This window comes from Schistocerca cancellata, chromosome 7, assembly GCF_023864275.1.
Source record: "Schistocerca cancellata isolate TAMUIC-IGC-003103 chromosome 7, iqSchCanc2.1, whole genome shotgun sequence".
Taxonomy (NCBI): Eukaryota; Metazoa; Arthropoda; class Insecta; order Orthoptera; family Acrididae; genus Schistocerca; species Schistocerca cancellata.
Genome location: NC_064632.1, coordinates 368,140,829 through 368,161,899, shown reverse-complemented (window position 1 = coordinate 368,161,899; position 21,071 = coordinate 368,140,829). Strand labels below are relative to the sequence as shown.

At 45.3% G+C, this 21,071-nt stretch overlaps 1 protein-coding gene across 1 annotated transcript in view; it reads right to left on the bottom strand.

The window, feature by feature from the left end:
- The window catches only part of LOC126092606 (protein turtle-like), an 855,628-nt gene that overhangs the window by 254,162 nt on the left and 580,395 nt on the right, over nucleotides 1-21,071 (bottom strand). The window lies entirely within an intron of this gene.

Sequence of the window (21,071 nt, the reverse complement as noted above, 5' to 3'; positions counted from 1 at the left end):
ACTGACCGTTCCTTCTGGGACACCCTGTATTTATACTATCTTTCCATTCGAAAATCTATAATTGACGATGACTCTCCCAGTTTCCAGCAGATATCAGAGAAGGTGCAACACTTTATTCAATTTCCCTTAAACAATGCTCACGTTATGTTTTCGAGCAAAAGGTCCGAGTCGACTTGTGTGTACTGTCCGCTGCTGAGAGGAACGCTTGTGAAAGGAATGTGTTAGACAGTCGTCTGTGCATTGTGACGTAGTCTGGAGCAGATTAGAAGATGCCGTTCTGAAAACAGTTTCGTCAATGGAATTGCGTCGACATTGTGTGACAACTTGTTTACATGTGACAGACGTAAATATATTAAATCATCACATCTTTTTAGCTTACTGATACTTGCAGAATAGCCACAGTCAAATTCTTCGTCTGTGTCTTCATGGTATCGATAGCTGCTGAATATTAATTTTGATACTGTGTATGAATCTGTTGAAATGTGACTCTTTTCATCGAGACACGCATTTTGTCTTCTTAAGCTAAAAAGAAATAATAATAAAAAACATGAAGAGGCGTTTCCTCGTCTGTTTCTTGCTCGCAATGAGAATTTTACGTCTGCATGCACGTTTACAAGAATTTCCGCCTTTATCACTGAGACTGTGAATATGAACTGGCCAACTGCGAGTAGGACTCGCGCACCAGCGGCTCCTTACAAACTCAATTATGTATGTGGATAATTCATCCATCCCGGGAATCGAGGAAATTGACGAGCTTTGGCTGTTATTGGCAAAATGTCGGTTCTGGCAATTCCAAGACGATATCAACAACTCTACAGCAGTACATGAGGCCAGCTGGACATACAAAAAGAAGTGAGTAGGGGGCTTCAGTTTATGTACGTAGAGTGAGAAGATTTAATAAAATATTTTTATTTACTTACTAAAACTTGACTACAAATTACATTTTATGTTTGCATACACTAATATTTGTCTATTATGCTTTTGACGAATGTTGAATGAAATGTAATTTCTAATAGAAAAAAGATGTTTTTATGTCCTATAATTACAATTTAACAAGTTCTGAAGATTCTCCTTAACTATTACTGTGAAACCTTGCTTCCCGCCAAATATCATGACTCTGGGTCAACGGCAATAACGCTATAGGTTTTAGTGTGTGAGTTTGCGGGTATCAAAATATGTGACACAAATGGTAATATCCCTTGAGTGCACTGACTTATAAACTTAACTTGATTACACCGCCAAGGCACCACACACCTTAGTACGTGACTTATTTCAACTTGATGCGTCTAGTCATTCCTAAGAAAAGCGGTTATTAACAATGTGACCGACAAAGATAACAAAATGATTTTTTAATGGTTCCGTTTTTACTGATTGGGGTATGGAGCCCTAAAAATGGGAGAGAAAATAAAAAAAATGTTCAAATGTATGTGAATTCCTAAGGGATCAAACTGCTGAGGTCATCGGTCCCTAGACTTACACACTGCTTAAAGTAACTAATGTTAAGAACAAGATACACACCTATGCCCGAGGGAGGAGTCGAACCTCCGGCGGGAGGGGCCGCGCAATCCGTGATGTGGCGCTTGAAACCACGCTACCACTCAGCGCGCTCGAGAAAATCAGTGACGAAACTAAAATACATGTAAAATCTTTGCCGTTGTTCAAAAATGGTTCAAATGGCTCTGAACACTATGGGACTTAACTTCTGAGGTCATCAGTCCCCTGCAACTTAGAACTACTTTTACATAACTAACCTAAGGACATGACACACGTCCATTCCCGAGGCAGGATTCGAACCTGCGACCATAGTGGTCGCGCGGCTCCAGACTGTAGTGCCTAGAACCGCTCGGCCACTCCGGCTGGCACACATGCCCTGCTAAGCGAGAAACAGAAGATATAAAGCGTTCACTGACATGTTTTAAGTGAATAACGTGCGACGTGTTTGGTGAAACAAAAACGGAGACGAATTTACTACGAATAAAATATTCATAGCCGGCCGCGGTGGTCTAGCGGTTCTAGGCGCTTAGTCCGGAACCGCGCGACTGCTATGGTCGCAGGTTCGAATCCTGCCTCGGGCATGGATGTGTGTGATGTCCTTAGGTTAGTTAGTTTTAAGTAGTTCTAAGTTCTCGGGGACTGACGACCACAGATGTTAAGTCCCATAGTGCTCAGAGCCATTTGAACCATTTTTAAAATATTCATATCAACAAGTGTGCACAATGCAGCACTGTTTTGTGCAAGTACTAATTGAATACGAACAACGGAATACGACAATGGACGGCTGACAATGTACGAGGGCTATTAGGAAAGTAAGGAAGGATAGGTCGCGAAATGGAAACCACAGTGAAACTCAAAACTGTTTTATTTTCAACATTTAGCTACAACTTCCAGCTACTTATCTCCATTGTCATCGATCCGACTTAGACGTTTGTCGTAGCGCTGCACCAACTTTCCAATACCCTCGTTATAGAAGGCAGCCGCCTGCGCTTTCCGCCAATTCTCTACGCTGGTCTGCAGCTCGTTGTCTGAGCCAAAATGTTGTCTTCATAGCCAGCGATTCATGTCGACAGAGATGAAACTCAGAGGGAGGAAATTACTGGCTGTATTGTGGGTAATCAAACATTTCCAATTGAACACGATGCAGGAGCATCTTCATTGCCCCTGCAGAATGCGGCTGAGAATTGTCTTGAAGAATACGCACGACAGTTATGTAATGTTGGCTGCATAGCTTCAGGGGAAATTTCTCACCAGGCCCTCATACTTGGCGGGAGACACTACTGTTCTAGGTATCTTTATGTGCTCCCTGTGTGCTCAGAACTGAAAAGAACGACGTAACGCGATCGACGGACATACTACAGACACTGCCCAGCACACTGATGCAAAACTTCATCGGATTTTCACTGTGGTTTCGATCTCGCAACCGATCGTTCCTAACTTTCCGAGAAACCCTCGTGTAAGGGGCAATCAAATGAAAACCAGACACCGTCTTCCTGTTTCGTAGAACGCGGTCAGCCGCTGAAGGATTCACAACCGTACCCTCTCTTGCACTACTTCGTCCGAAGATGTGAAAATCACACGGCGAAAGATCCGGGCTGTACGGAGGATGTTGCAGTGATTCCCAATCAAATTGCCGAAGCGTAGTTTTCGTCCGCTTGAAGTGGCGGGTGATATCGTGCTACAGGATGCTTCCTCTACTTGTCGAATTCCTCGACCGTTAAATCACACTCAATGCGCAGCGCTAAGAAGACACTTTGCAGAAAGTGTTACGCGTCATAAAGTCAACACGCTCAGCAATGTTGTCGGACAGGATGATGCCTGTTGCTTGACAACGCCCGCTCCCACACTGCCAATAGGACACACCGCGTGATTTTCACGTCTTTGGTGACCCGAAGAAAGACATGCATGGGTGTCGGTTTTAGTCGGACGAAGAAGTGCACGAGTGGCTGATCGCGTTCTACGAAACAGGAATTGATCGTCTCGTCTTCCAGTGGGATAAATGTCTTAACAGGTGTGGTGATTACTTTTGAATGGAACCATTCCATGGTCCCGTTATGACAAATGTTTGGTGTTCATTTGTCTGTCCCTCGCGGTTTAGTACTAGGGCACTACTTTTCTGACAGGCAACAGTTTTGACCAGAGGAAATCGGTAGAGGGGGGAGGGGCTATTTCCCCTCCTCCCACCAACCCTCTTGCAACTGTCCTGAGCGTCCAACCGTACTGGGAGCAAGAGCAGTCCCTATCATGCTTACTTGAGAAACGGCTAACGTTACCTATATTTCCACTTAGAGCGTTTATCTTTTGTAAATTTTGGATACGATCTGTCGGCGTGTACCTCTTCTCAACTGCTACACAGTCTCTTTTATTTTTAATCTTTTTTCTACGGTAGTTACGCATGAATAGAAGCTCTTGTGCTGAGAGGAACTTAGCCGGAGTTCAAAATAAAAACAGCGCTCCGGCCTTTGTTATCGCGTGGCAGCCTAAATCACCCCGAGCTCTACGCGCTCGCTTGTGCCTACAATAGTTCCTTTGTTTCCGCTGCGTTCCGAGGAGAAAACAGTGGCTCGCTCGAGGCTACGTCACAGCCGCGCATGCGTGTGCGCTGGAAGCATGCTGTCGCCCGCCAACTGCACGCCGTCTTACTGGAGCTCCACGCTCACTGGGGTAGTCATTCCCTCCAGTGTTCGTAGCAGGACATCGGGGGTATGGGGAAAATATTTGCGTAACTTACAATTATGGAACATGTTTTATGTTCAAGGGTCATAAAGTTTTTTGAAGAACGAAAATCTCTTCTATAAAAATCGACATGGATTCCACAAACAAAGATCTTACGAAATTCAGCTCACTCTGTTACTCCTAGAGAGCCATAGCGTTGTAGACAATGGCGCTCGGGTTGATGACGTGTTCCTTAACTTGACGGAGGCATTTGACAGCTTCCCGCACTGCCGTTTAGTGAAAAAGAGATAAGAGTTTACCGAGTATCGGACCAGATTTGCGACTGGATTCAAGACTTCGTTCAACATGTGGTTCTACCCTCCATTCGATCCCTGCGAAACCCTACATTTCAGCAGGATAATGCACGACCGCATGTTGCAGGTCCCGTACGGGCCTTTCTGGATACAGAAATGTTCGACTGCTGCCCTGGCCAGCACATTCTCCAGATCTCTCACCAACGTCTGGTCAATGGTGGCCGAGCAACTGGCTCGTCACAATACGCCAGTCACTGCTCTTGATGAACTGTGGTATCTTGTTGAAGCTGCATGGAACAAAGTCATTAGATGTAAAGGTAATTCCCGGTGTACCCCAAGGAAGTATGACAAGGCTGTTATCGTATACAATGCATGTAAATGATGTAGCAGAAAGCGTCGGAAGCTCCTTAAAACTGTTCGCAGATGTTACGGTTCCTTATAACAGACTAGCAGGCCAGAAGACAGTAACAATATGCAGAAAGACCTGCAAAGGACTGATGAATGATGCAGACTCTGGCAGTTGACCCTGAAGGTAAATAAATGTGACATATTGTGCACACATAAGAAAAGAAATCCACTAGTGCTCAACTACACTAATTGATCATAAATTTCTGGAAACAGCACCTACCATAAAGTGTCTAGGAGTAACTATCCACAGCGACCTGAAGTGGATGGCCACATAAAGCAAATAGTAGCAAAAAAGCAGTTACCAGACTGATCGGATCCTTACCGGGTAGGACTGATAGAAGAGACAGAGAAGATCCAACGAAGAGCGGCCGGTTCGTCACTGCATCGTTTAAAGGCGCGAGGGCATTATTGAGATACTCAACAAACTTCAGTGACAGACACTGCGAGAGAGGCATTATGCGTCACGCAGATGTTTACTGTTGAAATTTCAATAGAGCACTGTAGGGAAACAGTCGAACATGTCACATCCTCCCACATACATCTCGCGAAATGAACACGACAAGAAAATTAAAAAAATTAGACTAGCAAGCATTCTTCGTTAGCGCCACTCGCTAGTGGAACAGGGAGGGGCGGGGAGAATCGGTTAGGGGTACTAGGAGTACCCTCCGCCGCCTACCGTTTGGGAAGGGGGGGGGGGGAGCTTGCGAAGTATGATGTACACTACTGGCCATTAAAATTGCTACACCACGAAGATGACGTGCCTCAGACGCGAAATTTAACAGACAGGAAGAGGATGCTGTGATATGCAAATGATTAGCTTTTCAGAGCATTCACACAAGGTTGGTGCCGGTGGCGAAACCTACAACGTACTGACATGAGGAAAGTTTCCAACCGATTTCTCATACACAAACAGCAGTTGACCGGCGTTGCCTGGTGAAACGTTGTTGTGATTCCTCGTGTAAGGAGGAGAAATGCGTACCATCACGTTTCCGACTTTGATAAAGGTCGGATTGTAGCCTATCGCGATTGCAGTTTATCGTATCGCGACATTACTGCTCGCGTTGGTCGAGATCCAATGACTGTTAGCAGAATATGGAATCGGTGGGTTCAGGAGGGTAATACGTGCTGGATGCCAACGGCCTCGTATCACTAGCAGTCGAGATGACAGGCATCTTATCCGCATGGCTGTAACGGATCGTGAAACCACGTCTCCATTCCTAAGTCAACAGATGGGGGCGTTTGCAAGACAACAACCATCTGCACGAACAGTTCAACGACGTTTGCAGCAGCATGGACTGTCACCTCGGAGACCATGGCTGCGGTTACCCTTGACGCTGCATCACAGACAGGAGCGCCTGCGATGGTGTACTCAGCGAAGAACCTGGGTGCACGAATGGCAAAACGTCATTTTTTCGTATGAATCCAGGTTCGGTTTACAGCATCATGATGGTCGTATGCGTGTTTGGCGACATCGCGGAGAACGCACATTGGAAGCGTGTATTCGTCATCGCCATACTGGCATATCAGCCGGCGTGATGGTATGGGGTGCCTTTGGTTACACGTCTCGGTCACCTCTTGATCGCATTGACGGCACTTTGAACAGTGGACGTTACATTTCAGATGTGTTCCCACCCGTGGCTCTACCCTGCATTCGATCCCTGCGAAACCCTACATTTCAGCAGGATAATGCACGACCGCATGTTGCGGGTCCTGTACGGGCCTTTCTGAATACAGAAAATGTTAGACTGTTGCCCTGGTCAGCACATTCTCCAGATCTCTCACCAATTGAAAACGTCTGGTCAATGGTGGCCGAGCAACTGGCTCGTCACAATACGACAGTCACTGCTCTTGATGAACTGTGGTATCTTGTTGAAGCTGCATGGGCAGCTGTACTTGTACACGCCATCCAAGCTCTCTTTGACTCAATGCCCAGGCGTATCAAGGCCGTTATTACGGCCAGAGGTGGTTGTTCTGGGTACTGATTTCTTAGGATCTATGCACCCCAATTGCGTGAAAATGTAATCGGATGTCATTTCTAGTATATTTGTCCAATGAATACCCGTTTATCATCTGAATTTTTTCTCGGTGTAGCAATTTTAATGACCAGTAGTGTAGATGTTGATGAACTGCGTTGGAGATCAGTTTGCAAATGGTGATTGCGGTCGAGGGCTAAAGAAACACTGCATCTCAAAAGACTTCCTCATGATTAGCACATGTGCAAAGCATTAAAAACCTGGGAAGCAGAACAGAAAATTGCAAAGTGCAGCACAGAAATTAAAACGGACTTAGGTAAGAGAAAAGAGGAATTTTGTAAGAAAAGATGTGTTTTTTGCAGCAATATGGACAAACAGTTAAGGAAAATAATTATATTTTGTATGAACTTATGAGGTGTCTTGCGGTATCGAATATAGGGATGAAGCGAGAATGAGAATTTGCTGGTAGCGAGGGTCCGGCCTCAGACGATCTGTAAGTAACTTCCGCAGTGCACCAGGGATGTGTGCTGGGAGGCCTGCTGCTCGTGTTATCTATTAATGATCTTGAAGAGAATATTAATAGTAACGTCAGATGATGGAGTTATCTTTAATGAAGCATTGCCGATGAAAGCTGCACAGTATTCAGTAAAATCTTCGTAAGATTTCAAAATGGGGCAAATACTGAACATTTGCTTTAAAAATTCAGAAATATAAAACTGTGCACTTCACAAAACGAGGAAACGTAGTATACTAAGAGTACAGTGGTCAGTCACAATTGGAATCCACCGACTCATGAAAGTACCTGGGTGTAACAATATGTAGGTTATGAAATATAGACGTTGATTCATTGGTTGGATACTTGGAAAATATAATCAGTGTACAAGGGAGATTGTTTGCAGAACACTTGTGCGACCATTCCTAGTGCAACTGTCCTCTAATATGAGGGATCCGTACCTAAAAGGTCTAATTTATAGGGTTTATATACCGTGGAGATAAAAATCGTGGCATATCTTCTAATATCGGATGGAGCCACCTTTTGCTCGGTGTAGAGCAGCAACTCCGTCGGTTGTTGGAAGTCCCCTGCAGAAATACTGAGCCATACTGCCTCTAACCCGTCCATTATTTCGAAAGTGTTGCCGGTGCAGGATATGATGCACGAACTGATGTCTGGATTATGTCCCATGTCAGCCGATCTGGATTATGAGATCATTCGGTCGAATTGTTCAGGAAGCTCTCCAAACCAATCGCGAACAATTATGCCCGGGTGACAATGGAAAAACTATTAGAAGCCGACCTCGGGGAAGATCAGTTTGGATTCCGTAGAAATACTGGAACACGTGAAGCAATACTGACCTTACGACTTATCTCAGAAGAAAGATTAAGGAAAGGCAAACCTACGTTTCTAGCATTTGTAGACTTAGAGAAAGCTTTTGACAATGTTGACTGGAATACGCTCTTTCAAATTCTAAAGGTGGCAGGGGTAAAATACAGGGAGCGAAAGGCTATTTACAATTTGTACAGAAACCAGATGGCAGTTATAAGAGTCGAGGGACATGAAAGGGAAGCAGTGGTTGGGAAGGGAGTAAGACAGGGTTGTAGCCTCTCCCCAATGTTATTCAATCTGTATATTGAGCAAGCAGTAAAGAAAACAAAAGAAAAATTTGGAGTAGGTATTAAAATCCATGGAGAAGAAATAAAAACTTTGAGGTTCGCCGATGACATTGTAATTCTGTCAGAGACAGCAAAGGACTTGGAAGAGCAGTTGAACGGAATGGATGGTGTCTTGAAGGGAGGATATAAGATGAACATCAACAAAAGCAAAACGCGGATAATGGAATGTAGTCGAATTAAGTCGGGTGATGCTGAGGGAATTAGATTAGGAAATGAGACACTTGAAGTAGTAAAGGAGTTTTGCTATTTGGGGAGCAAAATAACTGATGATGGTCGAAGTAGAGAGGATATAAAATGTAGACTGACAATGGCAAGGAAAGCGTTTCTGAAGAAGAGAAATTTGTTAACATCGAGTATAGATTTAAGTGTCAGGAAGTCATTTCTGAAAGTATTTGTATGGAGTGTAGCCATGTTTGGAAGTGAAACATGGACGGTAAATAGTTTGGACAAGAAGAGAATAGAAGCTTTTGAAATGTGGTGCTACAGAAGAATGCTGAAGATTAGATGGGTAGATCACATAAGGAAGTATTGATTAGGATTGGGGAGAAGAGAAGTTTGTGGCACAACTTGACCAGAAGAAGGGATCGGTTGGTAGGACATGTTCTGAGGCTTCAAGGGATCACCTATTTAGTATTGGAGGGCAGCGTGGAGGGTAAAAATCTTAGGGGGAGACCAAGAGATGAATACACTAAGCAGATTCAGAAGGATGTAGGTTGCAGTAGGTACTGGGAGATGAAGAAGCTTGCACAGGATAGAGTAGCATGGAGAGCTGCATCAAACAAGTCTCAGGACTGAAGACCGCAACAACAACGACATGGCGCATTGTCATCCATAAAAATTCCAATGTTGTTTGGGAACATGAAGCCCTTGAATAGCTGCAGATGGTCTGCAAGTAGCCGGACATGACGATTTCCAGTCAATGATCGGTTCAGTTGGACCAGAGGACCCGGCCCATTCCACGTAAACACAGCTCACACCTTAATGGCACCACCACCAGCTTGCACAGTGCCTTATTGACAACTACCGTCCATGGCTTCGCCAGGTCTGCACCACACTCGAACCCTACCGTCGGTTCTTACCACCTGAAAACCGGACTCATCTGATGAGGCCACGGTTTTATAGTTTTCTACGGTCGAACCGACATGGTCACGAGCCTAGGGGAGGCGCTGCAGGCAATGTCGTGCTGTTAGCAAAGGATTTCGCGTCGGTTGTCTGCTGCCATAGTCCACTGACACAAAATCTCGCCGCACTATCCTGAAGGATACGTTCATCGTACGTCCCACATTGATTTCTGCAGTTATTTTCACGCAGTGTTGCTTGTCTGTTAGCACTGACAACTCTACGCAAACGCAGTCTCTCTCGGTCGCTGAGCGAAGGCTGTCGTCATTGCGTTGTCCGTGGGGAGACGTCTGAAATTTTGTATTCTCGGCACGCTCTTGAGACTGTGGCTCTCCAAATATTGAGTTCCCTAACGATTTCCGAAATGGAATGTCCCACGTGTCTAGCTCCAACTACCATTTCGTGTTCGAAGTCTGTTAATTCTCGCCGTGAGGTCACAATCACGTCGGAAAACTTTTCACATGGATCATCTGAATACAAATGACGGCTCCGCCAATGCTCTGCCCTTTTATACCTTGTGTACTCAATACTACCACCATATGAATGTGTGCGTATCACTGTCCCATGACTTATGTCATCTCATCGTAATTACGTCACTTACTTCCCTTTAATCTAATCCAAGAGACGTACTCAGATACGCAGCTGGTGCAAATCTTTTTTTGAGCAGTTTTTTTGAATGCTTTAGCAAATTTCTGTTTAATACGACAAGCACGGGATTCATTTGTCAGCGTCTTTGAGTCCGATTCATAGTGAGTTGCCAGACGCGTTGCGTCTATAGAGATAAAATAGCCCACACAAAGAAGAAAAGCGCCGAGTCCCGGGGTGGGGAACTCGCGCGGTGGTGCCCTGGGACCGAAAGCGGTGCGATTTATTGTGCGGCGGGACCATTCTTCACGGCGGCGCCGACAACGGGCCCTTATAATGGGCTTCACCTCCAGGGGCCGCAGCTGCTTTCCGTCGGGGCAGGCTCCGCCGGTGCTCTCGATTTCACCACCGCCACACCACATCCAGCCTTTCACCGGCCCACTCCCTCGTATCGCAAAATCCTTCCAACTGCTTCATTGAACAGTGAAAAACGCTCTGTGGACTATGAATCTAAGGCCGTCCTCATACCGGACTTGACAACGAACATGGACGAAGACCTGGTGACGCCACAGCGTGGAATTTCACGTTCCACTACATTGCGACCGAGCGAGGTGGCGCAGTGGTTAGCACACTGGACTCGCATTCGGGGCATACGACGGTTCAAACCCGCGTCCTGCCGTCCTGAAAGGGCACAGCCGACTTCCTTCCCCGCTCTTCCCTACTCCGATGGGACCAATAACCTCGCTGTTTGATCCTTCCCCCCCCCCCCCTCCCCTCCCGCCCAATCAACCAACCAGCCAACCAACCAACTACGTTATGAAGCGTGAAACGAAAAATCGGGTGTGTCACATTTTTGCCTGGTGGAGAGGAACGTCACCATCGAGATGCTATATAGGTCTTACGTCATAAGCAGAACTTACGAGCCGCCAACTTATATAGAGTTAAGCTTTGTATTTGGTTGGTTTTTTTGGTGTAGAATGAGCGGCATAGATGTAAAGTTTTTCAAAGCATTAGCAAATTGAGGGTAACTCGAAAATGACAGGAAAGCACAAATTAATATTATGGCATGTTGGTAATTTTTACTTTTGGACCGCCTAATTACAACTGAATGAAAAACCACAATTTTCATGCCATACGCGTTTCGCCTTTATTTTTTGGAAAATACCGTAATACTACAGACGACGCAGGACGACAGGACTACAAAAGCTGAAGAAGTTTCATATCGGTAGTTAAAGGTTTCTCAAATTTGATGATTTTAGTGTTATAACTTGTCTCGTCATAATGATGTTCTATCAAAAGCGCGTCATTTGGATGCAATCCGTTTTAAGTAAATATTAAATAATGACAGTTGTAGATACTGCCTACCATTAGCGAAAGTGAAGAAGGATAGCCGGCGGGAGTGGCCGAGCGGTTCTAGGCGCTACAGTCTGGAACCGCGCGACCGCTACGGTTGCAGGTTCCAATCCTGCCTCGGGCATGTATGTGTGTGATGTCCTTAGGTTAGTTAGGTTTAAGTAGTTCTAAGTTCTAGGGGACTGATGACTCAACAGTTAAGTTCCATAGTTCTCAGAGCCATTTGAACCATTTTGAAGACGGATAATAGGATGCGTCGAACAGAATGAACAGCTTAATGAGTATATAGTACGGACTCAGAGTAAATCGAAGAAAGATGAAAGTAATGCGAAGTACCACAAATGAGAACAGCGAGAAGCTTGACATCACAATTGGGGATCACGAAATAGGCGTAGCTAAGTAATTCTGCTACCTAGGTAACCCTTGTTGGACGGAGCAAGGACGACATAAAAAGCAGACCAGCACCGGCAAAAATCGCATTCCTGGCCGAGAGAAGTCTGCTAGTATCAAACACAGGCCTTAATTTGAGGAAGAAATTTCTGAGAAAGTACGTTTGGAGCACAGCTTTGTATGGTAGAGAGACAAAGACTGTGAGAATACCAGAACAGAAGAGAATCGAAGCGTCTGAGATGTGGTGGTATAGAAGAATGCTGAAAATTACATGGAGTGAAAAAAGTAAGGAATGAGGTGGTTTTGCGTAGAAAACACGAGGAACGGAATACATGGAAATCACCGACAGGAAGAAGGGACAAGATGATAGGACATCTGCTAAGACATCAGGGAACAACTTCCATGGTACTGGAGGGAGCTATAGATGGTAAAAACTGTTAAGGAAGACAGAGATTGGAATACATACAGCAAATAATTGAGCTCGTAAGATGCAAGTGCGAATTCGTGGCCGGCCGCGTCAAACCAATCAAAGACTATTGATTCAAAGAAGTGCAGCCTTTACGCAGTGTATAATACGTATGGAGGCGTGGCTGCCATGTCGAAGCCGTAGCGTAGTTGACGGTGTTGCGACCTGTAAGGAGAAATATAGCTGGTTGGCGTTCATCTTCTCCCAAATTGTATTTTTCACGTTTGGTTTCCTTATTAATGTAATAGAAGTACTACCTGCGTTAGTCGATGTTCTTTGTTATAAATAGTATATTCGCTGCATTTCTTGCTGCATAGGCCAACGACTGGAATGTTTCTCCAGTGACCAGGAATTCTAACGTAACTGCCAGTCTACGTCAGTAACCAAATATAAGTTACACACTGGAGCTTTTTGCTATTGTGAAACTTTATATACAACATGTATATATACGTATCTACTGGTTTTATGGATTGCCTCGTGTTTACAGCTCGCTGCTAAATGTATTTTGTAATGATGGTGAGCAGCTTACAAAAAATCACCTCTTCCATGAAATTAAATCACGAAACGAATCCCGGTCTTGAAAACTGTGTGTCGCAGTACGTTACTTCAGAGGGACAGCGGTCAGTACATCGGGAATATGAATATTATGCATGCGCGAACTGACATTAGACGCTACACTTCAGGTTTATTCAATTTAAAACAAGAAACGTAATGCCGTTGTACAACATTATGTAGTGTTCCTCTACCACCGTTTCGCTGTTTATGCCACCAACGTGTATAAACCCTTCCTCACGGTTTTCTCCTCTCTTCTTCGATAATCGCTAACAATGTTAAGGCAGTTGTTTTAGGAGCGCCCATTTACGTAAAGAAAATGAGCGATCTGCACTCCAGATGCAGGCGGAAAGCGTCGCTGCGGAGCGCTAAGTCACATATCATGACGAGGAGCACATTACGTTCCGTGAGGTGTAGCAGGTCTCACGTAGGTGTGATACTTGTGCTCCAACTGGAATGATACGACACGCGATGCGACTCACCATACGAAAAGCAACAATATGACACGAATCACGTTTCTGTTTCAGTTTCATGTGTCACATGAGCACTTATAAAGAGGATGTCATTGTGGTTTATCATTATTTAAAGCCCAAAGAAAGGAAAAAGGAAAGGAAGTGCTATATCAATGCAATTCAGCTTTAGTTTCTTGTGTACTCTCCCACAATGTAGACAGATTCTACAAATGAGTCCCGACACTTTCCCCACTTTTTGGGTCAACTAGTGTCAGTTAATACGAGAAAACAGGCATAAACTTTCGACTTACTACTTCTGTTGAGAAACTACTCATTTAAATAAGATACTCGGTGCTAGTGTATGAGTGACGTGAAAATGCCTCTACAGAAATATTACACTCCTGGAATTGGAAAAAAGAACACATTGACACCGGTGTGTCAGACCCACCATACTTGCTCCGGACACTGCGAGAGGGCTGTACAAGCAATGATCACACGCACGGCACAGCGGACACACCACGAACCGCGGTGTTGGCCGTCGAATGGCGCTAGCTGCGCAGCATTTGTGCACCGCCGCCGTCAGTGTCAGCCAGTTTGCCGCGGCATACGGAGCTCCATCGCAGTCTTTAACACTGGTAGCATGCCGCGACAGCGTGGACGTGCACCGTATGTGCAGCTGACGGACTTTGAGCGAGGGCGTATAGTGGGCATGCGGGAGGCCGGGTGGACGTACCGCCGAATTGCTCAACACGTGGGGCGTGAGGTCTCCACAGTACATCGATGTTGTCGCCAGTGGTCGGCGGAAGGTGCACGTGCCCATCGACCTGGGACCGGACCGCAGCGACGCACGGATGCACGCCAAGACCGTAGGATCCTACGCAGTGCCGTAGGGGACCGCACCGCCACTTCCCAGCAAATTAGGGACACTGTTGCTCCTGGGGTATCGGCGAGGACCATTCGCAACCGTCTCCATGAAGCTGGGCTACGGTCCCGCACACCGTTAGGCCGTCTTCCGCTCACGCCCCAACATCGTGCAGCCCGCCTCCAGTGGTGTCGCGACAGGCGTGAATGGAGGGACGAATGGAGACGTGTCGTCTTCAGGGATGAGAGTCGCTTCTGCCTTGGTGCCAATGATGGTCGTATGCGTGTTTGGCGCCGTGCAAATGAGCGCCACAATCAGGACTGCATACGACCGAGGCACACGGGGCCACCCGGCATCATGGTGTGGGGAGCGATCTCCTACACTGGCCGTACACCACTGGTGATCGTCGAGGGGACACTGAATAGTGCACGGTACATCCAAACCGTCATCGAACCCATCGTTCTACCATTCCTAGACCGGCAAGGGAACTTGCTGTTCCAACAGGACAATGCACGTCCGCATGTATTCCGTGCCACCCAACGTCCTCTAGAAGGTGTAAGTCAACTACCCTGGCCAGCAAGATCTCCGGATCTGTTCCCCATTGAGTACGTTTGGGACTGGATGAAGCGTCGTCTCACGCGGTCTGCACGTCCAGCACGAACGCTGGTCCAACTGAGGCGCCAGGTGGAAATGGCATGGCAAGCTGTTCCACAGGACTACATCCAGCATCTCTACGATCGTCTCCATGGGAGAATAGCAGCCTGCATTGCTGCGAAAGGTGGATATACACTGTACTAGTGCCGACATTGTGCATGCTCTGTTGCCTGTGTCTATGTGCCTGTGGTTCTGTCAGTGTGATCATGTGATGTATCTGACCCCAGGAATGTGTCAATAAAGTTTCCCCTTCCTGGGACAATGAATTCACGGTGTTCTTATTTCAATTTCCAGGAGTGTATTTTTAGTAAGAGCATCTAGTTTCGTACTTCATTCAATGCGGCATGTACAATGAGGTGACAATTCATGGGATAGCGTTATGCACATATGCAGATGGCAATAGTATCGCGTACACAAAGTATGGTGTCACTGCCAGACACCACACTTGCTAGGTGGTAGCCTTTAAATCGGCCGCGGTCCGTTAGTATACGTCGGACCCGCGTGTCGCCACTATCAGTGATTGCAGACCGAGCGCTGCCACACAGCAGGTCTAGAGAGACTTCCTAGCACTCGCCCCAGTTGTACAGCCGACTTTTCTAGCTATGGTTCACTGACAATTACGCTCTCATTTGCCGAGACGATAGTTAGCATAGCCTTCAGCTACGTCATTTGCTACGACCTAGCAAGGCGCCATTACCAGTTACTATTGATGCTGTAAAACATGTACCGTCAAGAGCGATGTTCACCAATTATGGATTAAAGTTAAGTATTCCAGAAGCTACGTACTATTTTTGCTAGTGTCATTACCTTGTCCTGTTCCAGACCTCACGCCAGCCTGCGTGAGCTTAAACGCGTGCCTTTCGGCTTCCTCCTAGTGGATTGGCTGTCTTGCCAGTCCACAACACAAAGTATAAACGGGCAGTGCACTGGCGGAGCTGTCGTTTGCACTCAGGTCATTCACGAGAAAAGGTGAAATCGTTAGGGTATTCAAAATTCTAAGAGCCACAGTGTCAAGAGTGTGCCGAGAATACCAAATTTCAGGCGTTACCTGTCACCAGGGACAGCGCAATGGCCGACAGCCTTCACTTAACGACTGAGAGCAGCGGAAAGCTTGAATAACCGCAGAAATAAATGTCGGATGTAGCACGAACGTATTCGTTAGGACAGTGCGGCAAAAACTGACGCGAATGGGCTACGGCAGCAGACGACTGACGTAACTAACTTTTGCTAACAGCACAACATCGCCTGCAGTGAGTCTCCGGGTCCCCAACGATATCGGTTGGACCCTAGAAGACTGTAAAACTGTAACCTCGTCAGATGAAGCCTGATTTAAGTTGGTATGATCTGATGGTAGGGTTCGAGTGTGGTATAGACTCCTTGAAGCCAAGCTGGTAGTGGTTCCATAATGGTGTGGGCTGTGTATACACAAACACTCGTTCGACATATACTTGAGTATTGCTCATCAGTGTGGGATCCGTACCAGATCGGGTTGACGGAGGAGATAGAGAAGATCCAAAGAAGAGCGGCGCGTTTCGTCACAGGGTTATTTGGTAACCGTGATAGCGTTACGGAGATGTTTAACAAACTCAAGTGGCAGACTCTGCAAGAGAGGCGCTCTGCATCGCGGTGTAGCTTGCTCGCCAGGTTTCGAGAGGGTGCGTTTCTGGATGAGGTATCGAATATATTGCTTCCCCCTGCTTATACCTCCCGAGGAGATCACGAATGTAAAATTAGAGAGATTAGAGCGCGCACGGAGGCTTTCAGACAGTCGTTCTTCCCGCGAACCATACGCGACTGGAACAGTAAAGGGAGGTAATGACAGTGGCACGTAAAGTGCCCTCCGCCACACACCGTTGGATGGCTTGCGGAGTATAAATGTAGATGTAGATGTAGAGTCCAACTGAACTGATGATTGACAGGAAATGGTTATGCTCGGCTACTTGGAGACCGTTTAGAGCCATTCATGGGCTTCATATGTCCAAACAACGGTGGAATTTTTATGAATGACAACGCGTCATGTCACCGGACCACGATTGTTCGCAAATAGTTTGGAGGACATACTGGAGATTTCGAGCCAATGTTTTGGCTACAAAGGTCGTCCGACATGAATCCCATCGAACGTGTGTGGGATGTAATTCAGAGCTCGGTTAGTGTACAAAATCCTGCACCAGCAACACTTTCACAGTTATGGACGATGGTCCAATATTTCTGCAGTGGACTTGTTGAGTCCATGCCACGTCGAGCTGCTGCACAACGCCGGACAAAGGAGGTCCGACACGATATAAAGAGGTACCCCATGATATTTGTCACCTGAGTATATTATAAAATGTATGTACGCTATGCGATCAAAAGTATCCGTACAGCTGGCTGAAAATAACTTACAAGTTCGTGGCGCCCTCCAACGGTAATGCTGGAATTCAATATGGTGTTAGCCCACCCTTAGCCTTAATGACAGCTTCCACTCTCGCAGGTATACATTCAGTCAGGTGCTGGAAGGTTTCTTGGGGTTGTGCTGCACTGAGGAGAGGTATCGATGTCGGTCGGTGAGGCCTGGCACGGATCGATGTTCCAAAACATCCCAAAGGTGTTCTGTAGGATTCGGGTCTGAACTCTGTGCAGGCCAGTCCATTAGAGGGATATTATTGACGTGTAATAACTCCGCCACAGTTCTTTCATTATGAACAGGTGCTCGATCGTGCTGAAAGATGCAATCACGATCCCTGAATTGCTCTTCAACAGTGGGAAGCAAGAAGGTGCTTAAAACATCAATGTAGGCCTGTGCTGTGATAGTGCCACGAAAAACATCAAGGGGTGCAAGGTCCCTCCATGAAAAACACGACCACACTATAACACCACCACCTGCAAATTTTACTATTGGTACTTTGGCACTACACACGCTGGCAGATGACGTTCACCGTGCGTTCGCCATACCGACACTTTGTCACCGGATCGCCACATTGTGTACCGTGATTCGTCATTCCACACAACGTTTTTCCAATGTTACATTGTCCGGTGTTTACGCTCTTTACACCAACCGAGGCGTCGTTTGGCGTTTACCGGCGTGATGTGTGGCATATGAGCAGTGGCTAGACCTTGAAATCCACGTTTCTCACCTTTCGAAGTCCGTGAATTCTGCGGAGCGGCCCATTCTGCTCTCTCACGATGTCTAATGACAACCGAGGTCGCTGGTATGGAGTACCTGGCAGTAGGTGGCAAAACAATGCACCTAATATGAGAAACGTATGTTTTTAGGGGTGTACGGATACTTTTGATAATGTATCATCGTAAGATTCGTTGATGACATGCTATCGTCTTCAGTGGAAGTGAGAGAAATAATCTGTTGAGTGCAATGAATAGTCCAATGAATACTGAATATAGAATGAGAGCAAACCGAAACGACCAGCAATAAACTGGAAGAGAAATAGAAGTAGCAGGTGAATATGGAAGAGACCTTGAGACACCGGAAGATTTCAGGTTGATTGTGTAATGGTAAGACAGAGATTTCGGAACCAGGTTTTAAACTTTAAGACATTTCCAAGGGCATATGTGGACTCTGACCACAATTTATTGGTTATAAACTTCGCATTAAAACTGAAGAAACTGAAAAAAGCAGGAATTTAATGAGGTGGGTCCTTGGTAAACTGAAAGAACCAGAGGTTGTGGAGAGTTTCAGAGGGAGAATTAGTGAACGATTGATAAGAACAGGGGAAAGGAATACAGTAGCAGAAGAATGGGTAGCTTTGAGACATGAAATAGTGAAAGCAGCACAGGATGAAGTAAGTAAAAAGATGAAGGCTAGTAAAAATCCTTGGATAACACAGGACATATTGAATTTAATCGATGAACGAAGAAAATATAAAAATGCAATAAATGAAGCAGACGAAAGGGAATACAAAGGTCTAAGAAACGAGATCGACAGGGAGTGCAAAATGGCTTAGTAGGATTAGCTAGAGGATAAACGGAAGGATGTAGAAGCATATATCACAAGAGCTACGATAGATGCTGCCTACAGGAAAATTAAAGACGTATAGACAGAACAGGAGGGGCGAAAAGCTTCATCCCTGTCCCCGACGCTTTCGTATCCGAGCACATCTTTCTTGTCCTTTCTTTATTTGCCGGCCGGAGTGACCGTGCGGTTCTAGACGCTACAGTCTAGAGCCGAGCGACCGCTACGGTCGCAGGTTCGAACCCTACCTCGGGCATGGATGTGTGTGATGTCGTTAGGTTAGTTAGGTTTAATTAGTTCTAAGTTCTAGGCGACTGATGACCTCAGAAGTTAAGTCGCATAGTGCTCAGAGCCATTTTTGAATAATTTTCTTTATTTTTTCCTCTTGGTTCTCTTACACATTGCACCTGTTTTTCCTTATAGTTACATGAATTTTTCTGAGGACATCTTTCACCATCTTGCACTATCGAACAGTCGTTCTAGGTGGACCAGTTTTACGAACGTTTCTTGATTTTTGTTAATTCTTGCTTCCGTTATGAAGCACAACGTCAGAACTGCTTTCCCGGTGGCTTTACCTTTCCTAAAGCCAAAGTGATCGTCATCTAACATCATCAATTTTGTTTTTCAATATTCTGTATTTATTCTTGTCAAAAAAATTGGATGCACGAGCGTGTTAAGCCGATTGGGCTGTAGTTCACGCTCTTATCTCTACTTACAGAGAAATAATGTGGTTCAATGTGGCAAAGAAATGAGAACGGTGGATAGGACTTTCTAGGGTCCATTTATATGCCAGTATTATTATTATACTCCTTTTTAATAGAATATTAAATAAAAGTTATGTTAAGAGAAATCTCTTTTCTTTTCTCTCGCAGAAAAACCGCCAATCAGCAGTTTTGTCGTAACTACTTCTCCAAGTACGGTCTCATTCTGCAGGTCCGTTCGATTTAATTCTGCTGATATGAGAGGGTAGCTACACAACGTCTCCGTCGCAGAGGCACCGATATTCTGATTATTAATTCGACGCTACCACATGAACATTAAAAAATATAAGTTAGTTCGAAATAGGATACTGGAAGTACACTATAAAAAGGAAGAATTGCGCTGTATGCCTTTTTGTTTCATTTATTAATGACTTGGCTTGTGTAGTTCATTCATTCACTGCTCAAGTCCTGAGTCATCAAGTCCAATCGTTTCGGCTTGCATTCAGAGTTATCCGTGGAACAACCCGAAACGATACCACTCATTACCTCATCGCGACCGAGAAGAGAAGTAACAAAAGATTGATTAATTTCTGAAATAAGCTCTGGGACAAGGGCTCGTACCAGTGATACAGTGTCTTTGTCGACAAGACCAGGGCTCATACAAAGAGATATAAACATTCGTTAACCACAGCGAAACATGCTCCTATCGTAGCTCAAAAAAAGGCGAATATGTCATGGGCAGAGTTAAAGCTGTAAAAGAATGGAATTATGTGGCGGCTTCAAAGACATTTAAATCAAAAGGTCGTGACATATCCGCGCTTCTAACCCATCCACAGAAATTTTACTCCCCACCTCCCAGAAAAGCTTTTCTAGCTATTACATGTGTGCTCTTCAGCCATAGGATATTATATGTTTTTTATTGTGGCTGGTAAATCTTCTGGATTTTGGAAAAAGGGTCATTCAATTTAGTCTGTGAATTTATAGATCCAGGTGTGCTAACAACCTGCAGTTAAGAGAGCTCTCTGTGCTGGGAAAGTGGTGTTACCTCGTAATAAAGTGCGAATATGGCAAGATGTTTTCATTTAAACATCTTGGAAGCTGCCAGGTAGTCCCTTCCTTTTACATCCTGTCTCTTCCCAGGATATATTCGCCTTATTCGCCTTTTTTATTCTATAATAGGAGCATTTTTCTTTCTGGTTGCCAACTTAAACTCTATTAAATTTTGATATTAAACCGCCACAGCTTGGCAATAATGTCTTTGGAACCATGTTGCTTATACTGTGAAACGGATAAAGCTTTCACAAAACAACAGGAGGCCATCAATTACATGTGTTTGTCTGCCTTATTACAAAATTTGAAACGATTCGAAATAATCTGAAATACAGAAGGGGCGCACGGAAGAAAACCTCACAAAAATGGTATTTTTGCACGTATGAAGTTAGATTTTTGAAAGCGAATTTTCAATTTTATCGTAAG